Below are 12,571 nucleotides of genomic sequence, written 5' to 3' on the forward strand. Positions count from 1 at the left end.
GCTGTCGCGAGAGACCCGAGGTGGCTGTGAGCGTTGTCTGCGGAAATGTCCGCCAACTGCGCATGCACACTCCTACCGCCCTCTTGCGCCGCCTGTTGGCGCAATGGAGGAATGGGCGAGCCTTCGGCTCCAAACACCATGCGTGGTCGCGGTTGTATCCGAGGTCGTCCCCTTGGTCGCCTGAACCCCTGGTACTAAGCTTTGTGTGAGGCGAGTCCTCTAGTCCGGTAAGTCCACGGGGATGCGTTTCGTAAAACCTGGACGTTTCCTAAAGGGTCGTAAAGTTAGACAAACTTCAGTTGGAATCATCCTTCTGGAAACTTGCAAACCATTAGGATCTGCGCCTCGGGCTTTTGTTTGCTGGTTTTTACGATGAAGCCCCTTGCCTAGGAAAATCGCTGAAGGGACTTCGAGTCTTTTCCTCCAGCAGTCTTTGGAAGGTCAGTTACTGGAAATCAAAAAATAGGAGTCGAATCTGGGTCCGACGACTGTGCTCCGCTGCCCCTCACAGATGTGATAGGTGGAAGGGCAAAGTAAATAGTAGTCATTGCATCCTAACGCCGCCAGTCGGCAGCATTGCGAAGAAATAAAGGCAGGAAAGGAACATCCCCAGACTTCAAGCCCAGTGCGTTCATGCAGAAAACACTAGGTATTTTAGTGTTAAAAAAGAAATGCTAAGCTGTGAAGAAGTATAAAACAAATTCTCTCTGTAGGGATGTGGTGTAGAAAAATTGAATTCATATTCTAGCTTTCACCTCATTTTAGGAGATTACTTCTTAGTCATATGAAGTTATGTTTAAAATGTGAACAAGTGAGTGAAAATCAGTGTATACTGGGACAAAATATAATCAATAACCCAATGCTAAATCTGATATATTTGTGATTACAGAGCATGTACACATAATCTCATTTTCTTTCTCTTGGATTGAAGGTGAGCATTGAATTAAACATACTTTTCATTTCATGACATTTTATTGTCATAGGCCCAGTGCAAGATCCCTCTCCTTTATTTTTCATCACTTATCCACACTCACACTCATTTCCTCCCCTTTTCCTAGGCAACCTTTTTTTTTTCTCGTTTAAACATGGTTATTGTTTGTTTACTTATTTTAAGATAGACTTTTTTTTTTTTTTTTTTTTTTGCTGTACGCGGGCGTCTCACTGTTGTGGCCTCTCCCGTTGTGGAGCACAGGCTCCGGACGCGCAGGCTCAGCGGCCATGGCTCACGGGCCCAGCCGCTCCGTGGCATGTGGGATCTTCCCGGATCGGGGCACAAACCCGTGTCCCCTGCATCGGCAGGCGGACTCTCAACCACTGCGCCACCAGGGAAGCCCCTAAGATAGACTTTTTAAAGAGCAGTTTTAGGTTCATAGCAAAATTGAGCAGAAAGTACAGAGAGTTCACATATACCTCCCCCCGCCCCCAGTCTCTCTGGCTATCGACATCCAGTGTGGTATAGTTGTTACAATCGATGAACCTACACATACTATCGCCCAAAGTCCACAGTTTACACAGGGTTTACTCTTGGTGTTATACATTCTATGAGTTTTGGCAAATGTATGATGATGTGTATCCATTATTATAGTGTCACACAGAATAGGTTCACTGCCCTAAAGATCCTCTGTGCTCTACCTATGCATCTCTCCCTACCTCAGCAGCTGGTTATCTTTTTGCTGCCTGCATAGTTTTGCCTATTCCAGAAGGTTATATAGTTGGAATCATACAGCCTTTTCATATTTGCTTCTTTCACATCTTTCATGGCTTGATTGCTTGTGTCTTTTTAAGCACTGAATGATATTCCACTGTCCGGATGAATCACAGTTTATCCATTCACCTACAAAGGTTACCTTGGTTGCTTCCAAGTTTTGGCAATTGTGAATAAAGCTACTATAAACATCTGTGTGCAGATTTTTGCATGGACATAAATTTCCAACTTATGGTATCTGGGTAAATACCAAGGAGCGTGATTACTCGATCTTGTGGTAAGCGTATGTTAGTTTTGTAAGAAAGTGACAGACTGTCTTCCAAAGTGGCTGTATCATTTTGCATTCCCACTGCAATGAATGAGAGTTCTTGTTGCTTCATATCTTTGTCAGCACTTGGTGTTGTCAGGGTTTAAAATATTCTAATAGGTGGGTAGTGTAACCAAACAGGACCCTATGGGGCCTTCCCAGAACAGACCCCGCCCCCCCCCCCACCATGTCCTCCGCCTGCCTCTTGTCTGTAGGAACACTTTAGCCTCCTAGGCCTTCCCCAGGTTCCAAACAGTAAATTTAATCAGAGAAGTGAGAAAATGCAGAAAGAAAGGAAAACAGTCAAGCAAGACAAAATAATAATAGTTTAGTCATTAAACAAAGTCAAGGACCTTTAGTTCCTCCTCAAGGGTTATAGATAATATTCTGAGCCAAGTCCTTTGAGCTGTTTTGCAGATACTGAAATCCCCACCAGGTGGAAGAAGTTAACTCTATGCTGCTAACAAGCACGTATGCATGGGGGTCCTGGAATCAATCTCCAGCAGATACTGAGGGATGACTATCTTCTCCGGTGAGGTTTTTGTTCATATCTTTTACCCATTTTTAAACTGGGTTGTTCATTTTCTTACTGTTGAGTTGTAAGGGCTGTTTGTATCTTTCGGATAACAGTCCTTTATGTGTCTTTGCAAATATTTTCTCCCGGTCTGTGGCTTGTCTTCTTGTTCTCTTGACACTATCTTTGGCAGAGTGGAAGTTTTTCATTTTAATGAATTCCAGCTTACCAATTACTTCTTTCATGGATCGTGTCTTTAAAGTTGTATCTAAAATGTCATCACCAAACCCAAAGTCATCTAGATCTTTTTTCTATGTTATCTTCTATAAGTTTTATAGTTTTGCATTTAGCATTTAGGTCTATGATTACATTTGAATTAATTTTTGTGAAAGATAAAAATCCTGTATCACATTTTTTTTTTTACATGTGGTTATCTGTTTGTTCTACCTCCATTTTGTTGAAGACTTTTTTTCCTCCATTGCATTGTCTTTGCTTCTTTGTCAAAGATCAATTGACTATACCTGTGTGAGTCTATTTCTGGGCTCTGTATTCTGCCCACTGATCTGTCTATTCTTTTTGCCAATACCACACTGTCTTGATTACTGTAGCAGTAAAGTTGGGTAGTGTCAGTCCTCTGACTTTGTTCTTCTCCTTCAATACTGTGTTGGCTATTCTGGGTCTTTTGCCTCTCCATATAAACTTTAGAATAATTTTGTTGATATCCACAAAAGAACTTACTGGACTTTTGACTGAGATTGTGTTGAATCTATAGATCAAACTGGGAAGAACTGACCTCTTGACAATATTAAGGCTTTCTATCCATGAACATGGAATATCTCCTTTCATTTAATCCTTCTTTGGTTTCTGTCATCAGAGTTTTGCAGTTTTCCTCACATAGACCTTGCACAAATGTTGTTAGGTTATACCAAGTATTTCATTTTTAGGGTGTAATGTAAATCATATTGTTTTAAATTTGAAATTCCACTTGTTCGTTGCTAGTGTTATGAAAGCAGTTGACTTTTGTATGTTAATCTTGTGTCCTGCAACCTTTCCATAATCACTTATTAGTTCCAGAAGTTTTTGGTTGATTCTTTGGGATTTTCTACATAGACAGTCAGGTCATCAAAGACAGTTTTCTTTCTTCCTTCTCAATCTGTATACTTTTCATTTCCTTTTTCTTATTACATTAGCTAGAGCTTCCAGTATGATGTTGAATAGGAGTGGTGAGACATTCTTGCTTCGCTCCTGATCTTTGTGGGAAAGCATCTTGTTTCTCACCATTAAGTGTGATGTTAGCTGTAGGTTTTTTTGTAGATTTTTTTTTTTTTTTTTTTTTTTTTTTTTTTTTTTCTGTACGCGGGCCTCTCACTGCTGTGGCCTCTCCCAATGTGGAGCACAGGCTCCGGATGCGCAGGCTCAGTGGCCATGGCTCACGGGCCCAGCCGCTCCGCGGCATGTGGGATCTTCCCGGACCGGGGCACGAACCCGTGTCCCCTGCATGGGCAGGTGAACTCTCAAGCACTGCGCCACCAGGAAAGCCCTCTTTTTTGAAATTTTATTTATTTATTTATTTTTGGCTGCGTTGGGTCTTCGTTGCTGCACATGGGCTTTCTTTAGTTGCAGCGAGCGGGGGCTACTCGTTATGGTGCACAGGCTTCTCACTGTGGTGGCTTCTCTTGTTGCAGAGCACAGGCTCTAGGCACGCAGGCTTCAGTAGTTGTGGCACGCGGGCTCAGTAGTTGTGGCCCACAGGCTTAGTTGCTCTGTGGAATGAGGGATCTTCCTGGACCAGGGCTCGAACCCACGTCCCCTGCATTGGCAGGTGGATTCTTAACCACTGCTCCACCAGGGAAGTCCCTGTAGATGTTCTTTAGCAAGCTGTAGTTCCCCTCTATTCCTAGTTTGCTAAGAGGTTTTTTTTTTATCATGATGAAAATGTTGGATTTTGTCAAATGCTTTTTCTGCATCTATTGATATGATTGTGACTTTTCTTCTTTAACCTGTTGATATATTACATTAATCAATTTTCAAATGTTCAGCCAGCTTTGCATGCCTAGAATAAACCCCACTTGGTCATGGTGTCTAATCCTTTCTATACATCGCTGGATTTAATTTGCTAATATTTGGTTGAGGATTTTTGCATATGTATTTATGAGAGATATTGGTCGTTGGTTTTTTTTCTTGTAATATCTTGTAATGTCTGGTTTTGGTATTAGGGTAATGCTGGTCTCATAGAATGAGTTAGGAAGTATTCCCTCTGTTTCTATCTTCTCAGAGATTGAAAAGAACCGATATAATTTCCTCTTTGAATGTTTGGCAGAATTCACCAGTTATTTTGGACCAGTTATCTTTTTTAACAACCTGTTTTGGAACAAAATGATTTTTTAAAATTTTTATAAAAATTGTTTTATATTCCAGAACATCAAAACGAACTATTATGACTTCAAGTTTAGGGGTCCACTATCTAAAAAGACATGCTTTTCAAGGACAGGTTCAAAAATAAGCATGTGATGTTGGCATAGAGGCATAATTAGAGTACAACCCTGAATTTGTAAAGCTTTCTTCACAGACCTCACTCCCACCTGAGACCCAGAAAAGGACAATCGTGTGATGAGATACTTACTGAATATGTGGTCTCTTAAATAAGCAGGGTGCCAACATGGTAACATTGCATTTAGTACCAGAGACAGAATATTTGAGAGTCCGGATGCGTGAATTTTTGGGTCAAATAATGGGGCCCAGACCACTTGGGTATGTGAACTATGTCCTGCTTCACACACTCCCTTCTTCCCTCAGCCCCAGGACTGACCACTTTGCCCTAGGGAAGGGAGCTACTCTTGGCTGTACTTCAGTGGAGGAAATGCTTCGCACCTCTGAGAGTGTAAAGGTGTGCCACAAAACGATTCTCTTCTTGAGAATGATCTTAAGGATGCAGTATCTCCTTATCAAAGAAAGCAAGTGATGGCTCACATATGTCTAACTCAGAGTTGCTGCCTTTCCTCCAGAATTTATATAGTCAAGTGACCCATCCTCAAGAGACATCTGTGACCCATTTTCCCTCACATATAAACACATAACTTGAAGGCACACAGGTCACTCCTGTTGAGGATTTATTGTTAAACTTGATTTAAATCACTATTAGATTGGTTATGTCACATGGGCAGTGTTAGCTGTCATCATCCTGTTTCTTCTGATCCTCAGAAGAGAATGGAGGCTGGTCAGTAATCCTTCATGCTGGAGCAGTCACTCTGCTTTGAACTTGGGGTGAGACTGCTTGACTGACCTTACTTTGCTGGTTCTCTTCTATCAGTTCTGCCACTCACAGCCACAGGCATTGCATGGGACTCTTGCCTCACCTAGACTACCACATGGGCTGTAGGAGGTACCCAGCACCCAGTTCCAATTTTAGCTTTAGCTAAATCTTCCCATGTTGGGGGTGTTCATTCTGTTCTTCTCATGAGAGCTTTCAATTCACTGTGATCCAGCTGCCTGTTCCAAACATGTTAGTTGACCTTAAGGGGAACTGTATTCATCTGAGAGCAAGTGAGCAGAAAAAGCGATGTGTGACAACTCTGGGTTTAAGCTTCCGATCTGTGTAATGAATGAAGTCCTCTTAAGGGGACGTAGAAAATCTGAGATTCCACCTTCTGACATCCCCAGTATCTTCAGAAGCAGATTTTCTCCTCTAATTACTTTTAACACTGTTTTCTACCAACTCAGCACTCAAGTTCTTTAATCACTAACAGAAATTGCTAACAGTCTAACTGCCAAAGCCCAGGTTTATTTAAACATAGCAAGAGCCATAAGACCTCATCCCTCACCACTTTTGTCCATCTTCTCTTTTCTTTACTGATCCTTAGAGCTAAGCCTTCTGGAACCCCTTTCTAGTCACAAACAGATTTTTACTATTAAAAAGACCTTGAACTGCTTTACCTTAACCTCAAAATGACTCTGATAGCATGGCATTGTTCACAACCTCTCCAAAATCGCACTTGTAGTTGCTGAGAAGATTAACTAACATGTGTTCACTTTGTGGCCTAGCAGACACTTAGTAAATGCTGGTCTCCTTGGCTGCCACCCACTTATAGGTCCGTGAAAATGAACTTCCTTACTTTACTCTCCAATGAGGTATTGCTCATACCCATTTCAACAACTCCTCCTCTAAAGTTTATGCCAAAGTAAAAATTATAAGCTTATTCTCTCCTTTTCTATAATCACCATCAATGTCATTTCCAGTTGAATCATCATGTCACCAGTCTTATTGTCCTTCTTAGCTTCTTTAAAAAAACCTAACAAAGACAGCCTGAAGTGTGAGCCAGATACTCAAACGTTACCAAATCTTGAACTAATTTTACAGTATCTAGCGTTTTTCTGATTTCTTTGCTCCTGGTGTTGTTAGGATGAAAGCAAAGTAAATGACCTAATATGCTGAAAGTGGGTACTTAGACCCAGAATAATCATCAATCTCACTAACGCTAAGAACCACCAAAGTGTCTGAGGAAAGATCAAAGGTACAAGAAGCAGTTCTGCTAAGAAGAATCTGAGTGCTACCAACCTCTGGCTCACAGATGAAACAGATGTCAATTCCTTGGTGTCTTAAGCTTCCAAAACAATTTTCTCAGAAGAAAGCAATTCCTAGAGATTTCCAACAGAGATTCTCACTGTTTCCTTGCTTCCATCATGGTGTCATATGTTTAAAATTATTATAAAGATGTTTAAAACAGTCAACCCCCTCGAAAGCCTAATAAATGAGCCTCGTATTTTAACACTGCAAAAGTTAACCATTCATTGTTCACTTGATATTTGTGTACCAAATACTGCCTTAAATGCTGGGGATTCACACATAAATAAAGACATCGTCTGGTGTTAAAAAAAGCTCATAATTTATTTGAGGAGAGAAAGTGAGAAAAATAAAATGTGCACAGCACAGAGATAAATATAACTACAAATTTTAAAAATTTACATTGCCTGTTCACATTACGTTGTATATAAAAGCACAACTCTCAAAGGTAAAACTGGTAAAAAGGATTCTACAGCTTCCCCTTAACCTGCAATCTAATAGTACAACATATCCCTGGAAGGACTTTAATAAACATACCTCAAAATTCTACAATTATACATAAAGACAGGTAATTTTTATAAAAAACACACAATATTCAAAATGAGTTGTGAACATACTATGTAGAATTTTTGCTGTTACTTCTTCACAATGTACAAGTGTCACAAAAACATAACAAAAAATAATAAAACACAGCCAGGGCTTCCCTGGTGGTGCAGTGGTTGAGAGTCCGCCTGCCGATGCAGGGGACACGGGTTCGTGCCCCGGTCCGGGAAGATCCCACATGCCGCGGAGCGGCTGGGCTCGTGAGCCATGGCTGCTAGGCTGCGCGTCCGGAGCCTGTGCTCCGCAACGGGACAGGCCACAACAGTGAGAGGCCCGCGTACCACACACAAAAAATAAATAATAATAATAAAACACATCCAATAGTTGATTTAGCTTGGATACTATTTTGTTTCATTATTAACTTACCAAAAGAAGAGTTAGTTCACATAGATCTTAAAACTCTAGGTAAGCAGTCTAAGACCCCAAGAATGCAGGATAAAACAATCCCATGAAATGGGTCCATTATGAAAGTTCTTTTTAAGCCAGGTATTCTGAAGCTGGAGTGGATTTTTCCATAGATGATACCATGTTATTCATGCTGGTTACTTTTCAAGCCACTCTTTCTGGATTCGTTCACATTAGTGTACATTGCTGTAGATCCAAGCAGAATAAGGTTGTTAATTTTTTTTAATGTAGAAGATAAAACCCACTTAAACAAAAGCTCTTTGCAGTTTTCAACAGTTTAAGGGTATAAAGAGGTTCTGAAACCCAGAGTATTTAAGAATCTGTTATAAGGCATGTACAGTTAGCAGTAAAACATGGTTATGGGATTTACTACCTACCTTACCCCCAATACCTATATTTGTATCTTTAAAGAAATCTTTTCCCCAATTTTAATTCTTCTCTTTACTAAGACTCTAGGGTAGTGACAGTGGGCAGAGACAGCGAAGCAAGAAAAGCATGTAATAGTAGTGCAGGGTTCTTTTTTAAAGCTGCACACACTATCTCCTAATAAAACTCTACTACTTTCCCCATATAACTACTGTTACTAATGGAAGAATGCGCAATTCTTCACGTCTTGTTGCTGTTTGTGCCTTTATAACAGATTCTTAAACAGGAAAGGATACAGACTAAAATTAGCAAAGCAAAGGCACATGGAGCAGAGTCCAAGAGAAACCAGGTGCAAGCATTCAGCAGTGATGTGTGACAGCATGTGCAGAGTACTGCCAACCAAGAAAGCTCCCCTGAGTCTTGGTGTTCAAGGTTTTTACTGGGGGTCAATCAGGTAGGCATGGAGCACCAATGTGCTGACATTAGTTTCTTAGTCTTTACCTTCTTCAGAGGCCAAACTAAAAGAGTATAGCCCTGGGGGCTTCCCTGATGGCACAGTGGCTAAGAATCCACCTGACCATGCAGGGGACACAAGTTCAAGCCTAGGTCCGGGAAGTTGCCACATGCTGCGGAGCAGCTAAGCCCATGTGCCACAACTACTGAGCCCACGTGCCACAACTACTGAAGCCCATGTGCCCTAGAGCCCATGCTTCGCAACAAGAGAAGCCACCGCAATGAGAAGCCCACATGCCACAACAAAGAGTAGCCCCCACTTGCCGCAACTAGAGAAAGCCCGTTCCCAGCAACAAAGACCCAAAGCAGCCAAAAATAAGTAAATAAATTTATATTAAAAAAAAAAAGTATAGCCCTCACCACACATCATGCTGTTAGCACAACCTAGCTGGTGGGGCTGAGGCCCATAGTTAAAAAGACAATTTTATTAAGCAGATATTCCAGCAGCTTAGAGGATAAGACAGGAGTTGGTCAGGAACCAGGTCTTTCTTTGGAATGTGGGCAAGTTTTGAACATCCCACGCTTAACAAGTTAACCCTTTACTACAAAAACAGCTTTAGGATAAGAAGGTGTCACACAGGTGATAATCATGGATGTAGGCAGATTTAGCTACACATCAAGAGCTTCCCCATAATTTCTACATGTCTTCAGAAAGGCTGAAGCCAGGCTGTATTGAAAACTGTATACAGTCCAGCAATGTTGGACTAACCAGAACAGAGGTTATAAATGACGTGGCGGTGGCGAGCAGCTATAAATGAAGTTGGGGAAAAAGGGGTAGGAAGGTTACTCTTTCTTTCCCGCTTCTAACTTAATTGCAGGTCCAGCATTGAGGCAGGGTGAGAAGAAGGAACTCCAGGCAACCATAGGGCCTGCAGGGACCAGAAAGAACGGGAAGGGAGGAGAAGAGGTACAACTCAAGTGGTACCAGCTGGGAGGAAAGTTAAGTTCCTAAAACCACCTTGCTGGGAAGTATACTCCTGGGTAAAAGGCAGGGCAAATACAGTAAGAACTCATTCTACTTAAAATTAAGATGGTCAACACCTCAACTGTCATATTACTAAATGAATGGGCCCAAGAAAACTAATACCACAAGTCACTTCTTTCTAAAATGTACCTTTCAAATATGCATTGGTTCATATTCTGAAAACAGATTGGAAATATGCCTCTAAAGAGCATATTGAGTTCGTACACGTTAAGCTGTAATAAACTTTAAAATGAGTGAAAGAATTGCATAGTACATCCTAGTGATATTGGTGGTAAGTTTCCAACATATATTTTATGATTTATTTCAAGGGGAAAAATAGGGCCAAAAAATCAGTTGTAATTCATGATGAGAGCAGTTTATCGTATTAAGAGTGAGGTCAGTTCTGAACAACCACCACCCTGGCTGTGAAGAATAAAGCATAAGCTTGAATTTCCTAGTTTTGCCTTTTTCTGCATCTCTTGTTTTGTGATAAAGCTGCCAGCCAACGCTCACCAATCTATCAATTCCATACAACACACCTGTACTCAGCCCCTTTACCAGGCATAAAATAATTACTAACCTCAGCAAGCCTACATAGTAGGGAACACAAATATGTAAACTGATAAAGTCGGAAACCGTGAGAGAATCATAGTACCTGACAAAGATTCTTGCCTGGCCAAACTTTATTCAGGCTCCTGAACCTTCTCCTAGGCTCATCTGGGCATTTCCTTGTAAAATCTAGTTTTAGCAAGAACACTGCTAAGTCAATTTAGTCAACTTATTTTAATTCCAAATCCCCCATCCTCCGTATCTGACCACCCTTGATAGCTAATCAGGTTCCTCATCTTCCATCATCCCCTGGGTGATGTCTAATAACCCTGGCTGCTCACCAGCAAGAATTCTGTTAGGTAGGTTCAGGCACAATCATCTTGGCCCTTGAGGTTTCTCATTAGTAATTTTCTTTCCACTGATCCCCCTACCCTGCTCCTTGGCTTTAAATTCTCACTTGTCCATGCTGTATTTAGAATTGAGCCTGGTCCTACACTGAGGTCTTTTCCTCTATTATATAGTTCTGAATAAAATCTGCTTTTACTGTCCAGTTTGGGTTTTTCTTTGACATAAATTAAAAGTATAAGAGTAGTACAGAGGAATGAGTTTAATTCTATAGCAGAGTGGAGATCTGCTTCATTTTGAACGATGCACAGGATTTTCCCTGTTCCAAAAGAACAGGCATTCCAGAGGGAAAAGCCTGCGCACAGGTGGGGGAGATGGGAGGGCAGGGAGGCAGGTGGGAGCAGCAAGCACCGGAAGGAGAAGAGGGCAGTGCAGAGGATGGAGTGGAAGTGGCTGAGAACGAAGGCTAATGACAGTAAAGAAGCTCCCGGAACTGTTCAAATGAAAGCTAGTGCTTGAAAACAGAAGAAGCAGAGATGAAGAAAGATAGAACAGGTTTCCTCTAAGAAAACCAAGATTTGGTGATTTACTGGCTGTGTGAAAAAAAAAAGGGGAGACAATAGGAGTCTAGTTTCCTGACTTGGTCCTTCAGCCTTATTCAAGAAAGTCAAAGTCCAGGTGATAGTACTGACCTGGCTCCTTAAAGTGGACACGGGTGTTTCTGAAGAAAAGCCTATTTTCTTTGGGCTGTCCAAAGCTGGTCCTGTGAATTAAAGCTAATATATAGGAAGCAGGAACTATAAGACAAAAATACTGATGTAGACAACCGAGAATGCGTCGGCAGTATTAAAACACCTTTGCAAATTAGGCCCTTTACACTCAAGGCCTTTGGAACTCTGACATTCCACTTTTCTATATTCTAACTCCCTTTTTTCTTTCAAAAGGTGGAAAACTCATCTGCACAGGCCTCTTCAGGAAGGGGACAGATAGTGGTGGTGGGGAGGGACCATCTACCTTCCTATCCCGGCAGTATCTGGAAAGAGCCACCCGCTCCCACTTCCCCGGACCCAAAGCTTCAGGGTCTTTCAGGTCCAGCTCGCATTCTGCTCCACCGCAGACCCGAGGCCGCCGTCCTGCTCGCTCTTCCCGGGGCCGGGAGAGCAGACCCCAACCCCCCTTCGGGCCCAGGCCTTTCTCCACCTTCCACCCGGCCCGGGGGACACGAGGGCGGCCCAGGCCACCTGACAGGGCGAAGCCCCAGGGCCACAGACCTTCCTCAGACGCCACCCGCCCCGGCCCCACACCAAGGGCGACACCGTCCCAACCTCCTCAGCTAAAGCCGAACGACCGGCACCCACCTGACACCCTCGGAGGAGAGAGCGCGTGTGCGGAGAGGGCTGAGGACTTTCTGAAAAGCCGACTCCACCGCCCGGCCGCCGCGTCCCCAGCCCCCCGCACCCCACCGCAGTCCGCGGAAAGGCTCGGCGTCCGCGACACAGACAGCAAGGGTCGGGACGAGGTCCTTCAGGTCTCGAGAGCCACGACATCACACCTACCTCACGACGTACTCTCCTCACCGGACCGACCCTGCACGTCAGTCCAGACACCAGCATCCACACGACATCTCCGGGGCCAACGTCAAACCACCACTGGGTTCCCACGCGCACCGCATCGCGCCTGCGCACAGCCCAGCAGCTGGACCAGGCTGTCAGTGCGCATGCGTTGGACTCCAGCTCTCC

The 12,571-nt window shown here is 42.9% G+C and overlaps 1 long non-coding RNA gene across 2 annotated transcripts; it reads right to left on the reverse strand.

Annotated features, from left to right (window-relative positions):
* Positions 1–7,387: 7,387 nt before the first annotated feature.
* On the reverse strand, positions 7,388–12,527 carry LOC117308503 (uncharacterized). 2 transcript variants are annotated; one of them, XR_004522550.2, is made up of 3 exons: positions 12,389–12,527; positions 11,525–11,629; positions 7,388–8,281 (listed from the first exon to the last, which is right to left on the reverse strand). It is a non-coding gene; the product is annotated as an uncharacterized lncRNA (long non-coding RNA). The 2 variants fall into 2 exon arrangements; XR_012326862.1 differs by lacking the exon at positions 12,389–12,527 and having other exon boundaries at positions 11,525–11,779.
* Positions 12,528–12,571: the final 44 nt, after the last annotated feature.

The sequence above is a fragment of the Tursiops truncatus genome, chromosome 16 (assembly GCF_011762595.2).
Source record: "Tursiops truncatus isolate mTurTru1 chromosome 16, mTurTru1.mat.Y, whole genome shotgun sequence".
NCBI lineage: Eukaryota > Metazoa > Chordata > Mammalia > Artiodactyla > Delphinidae > Tursiops > Tursiops truncatus.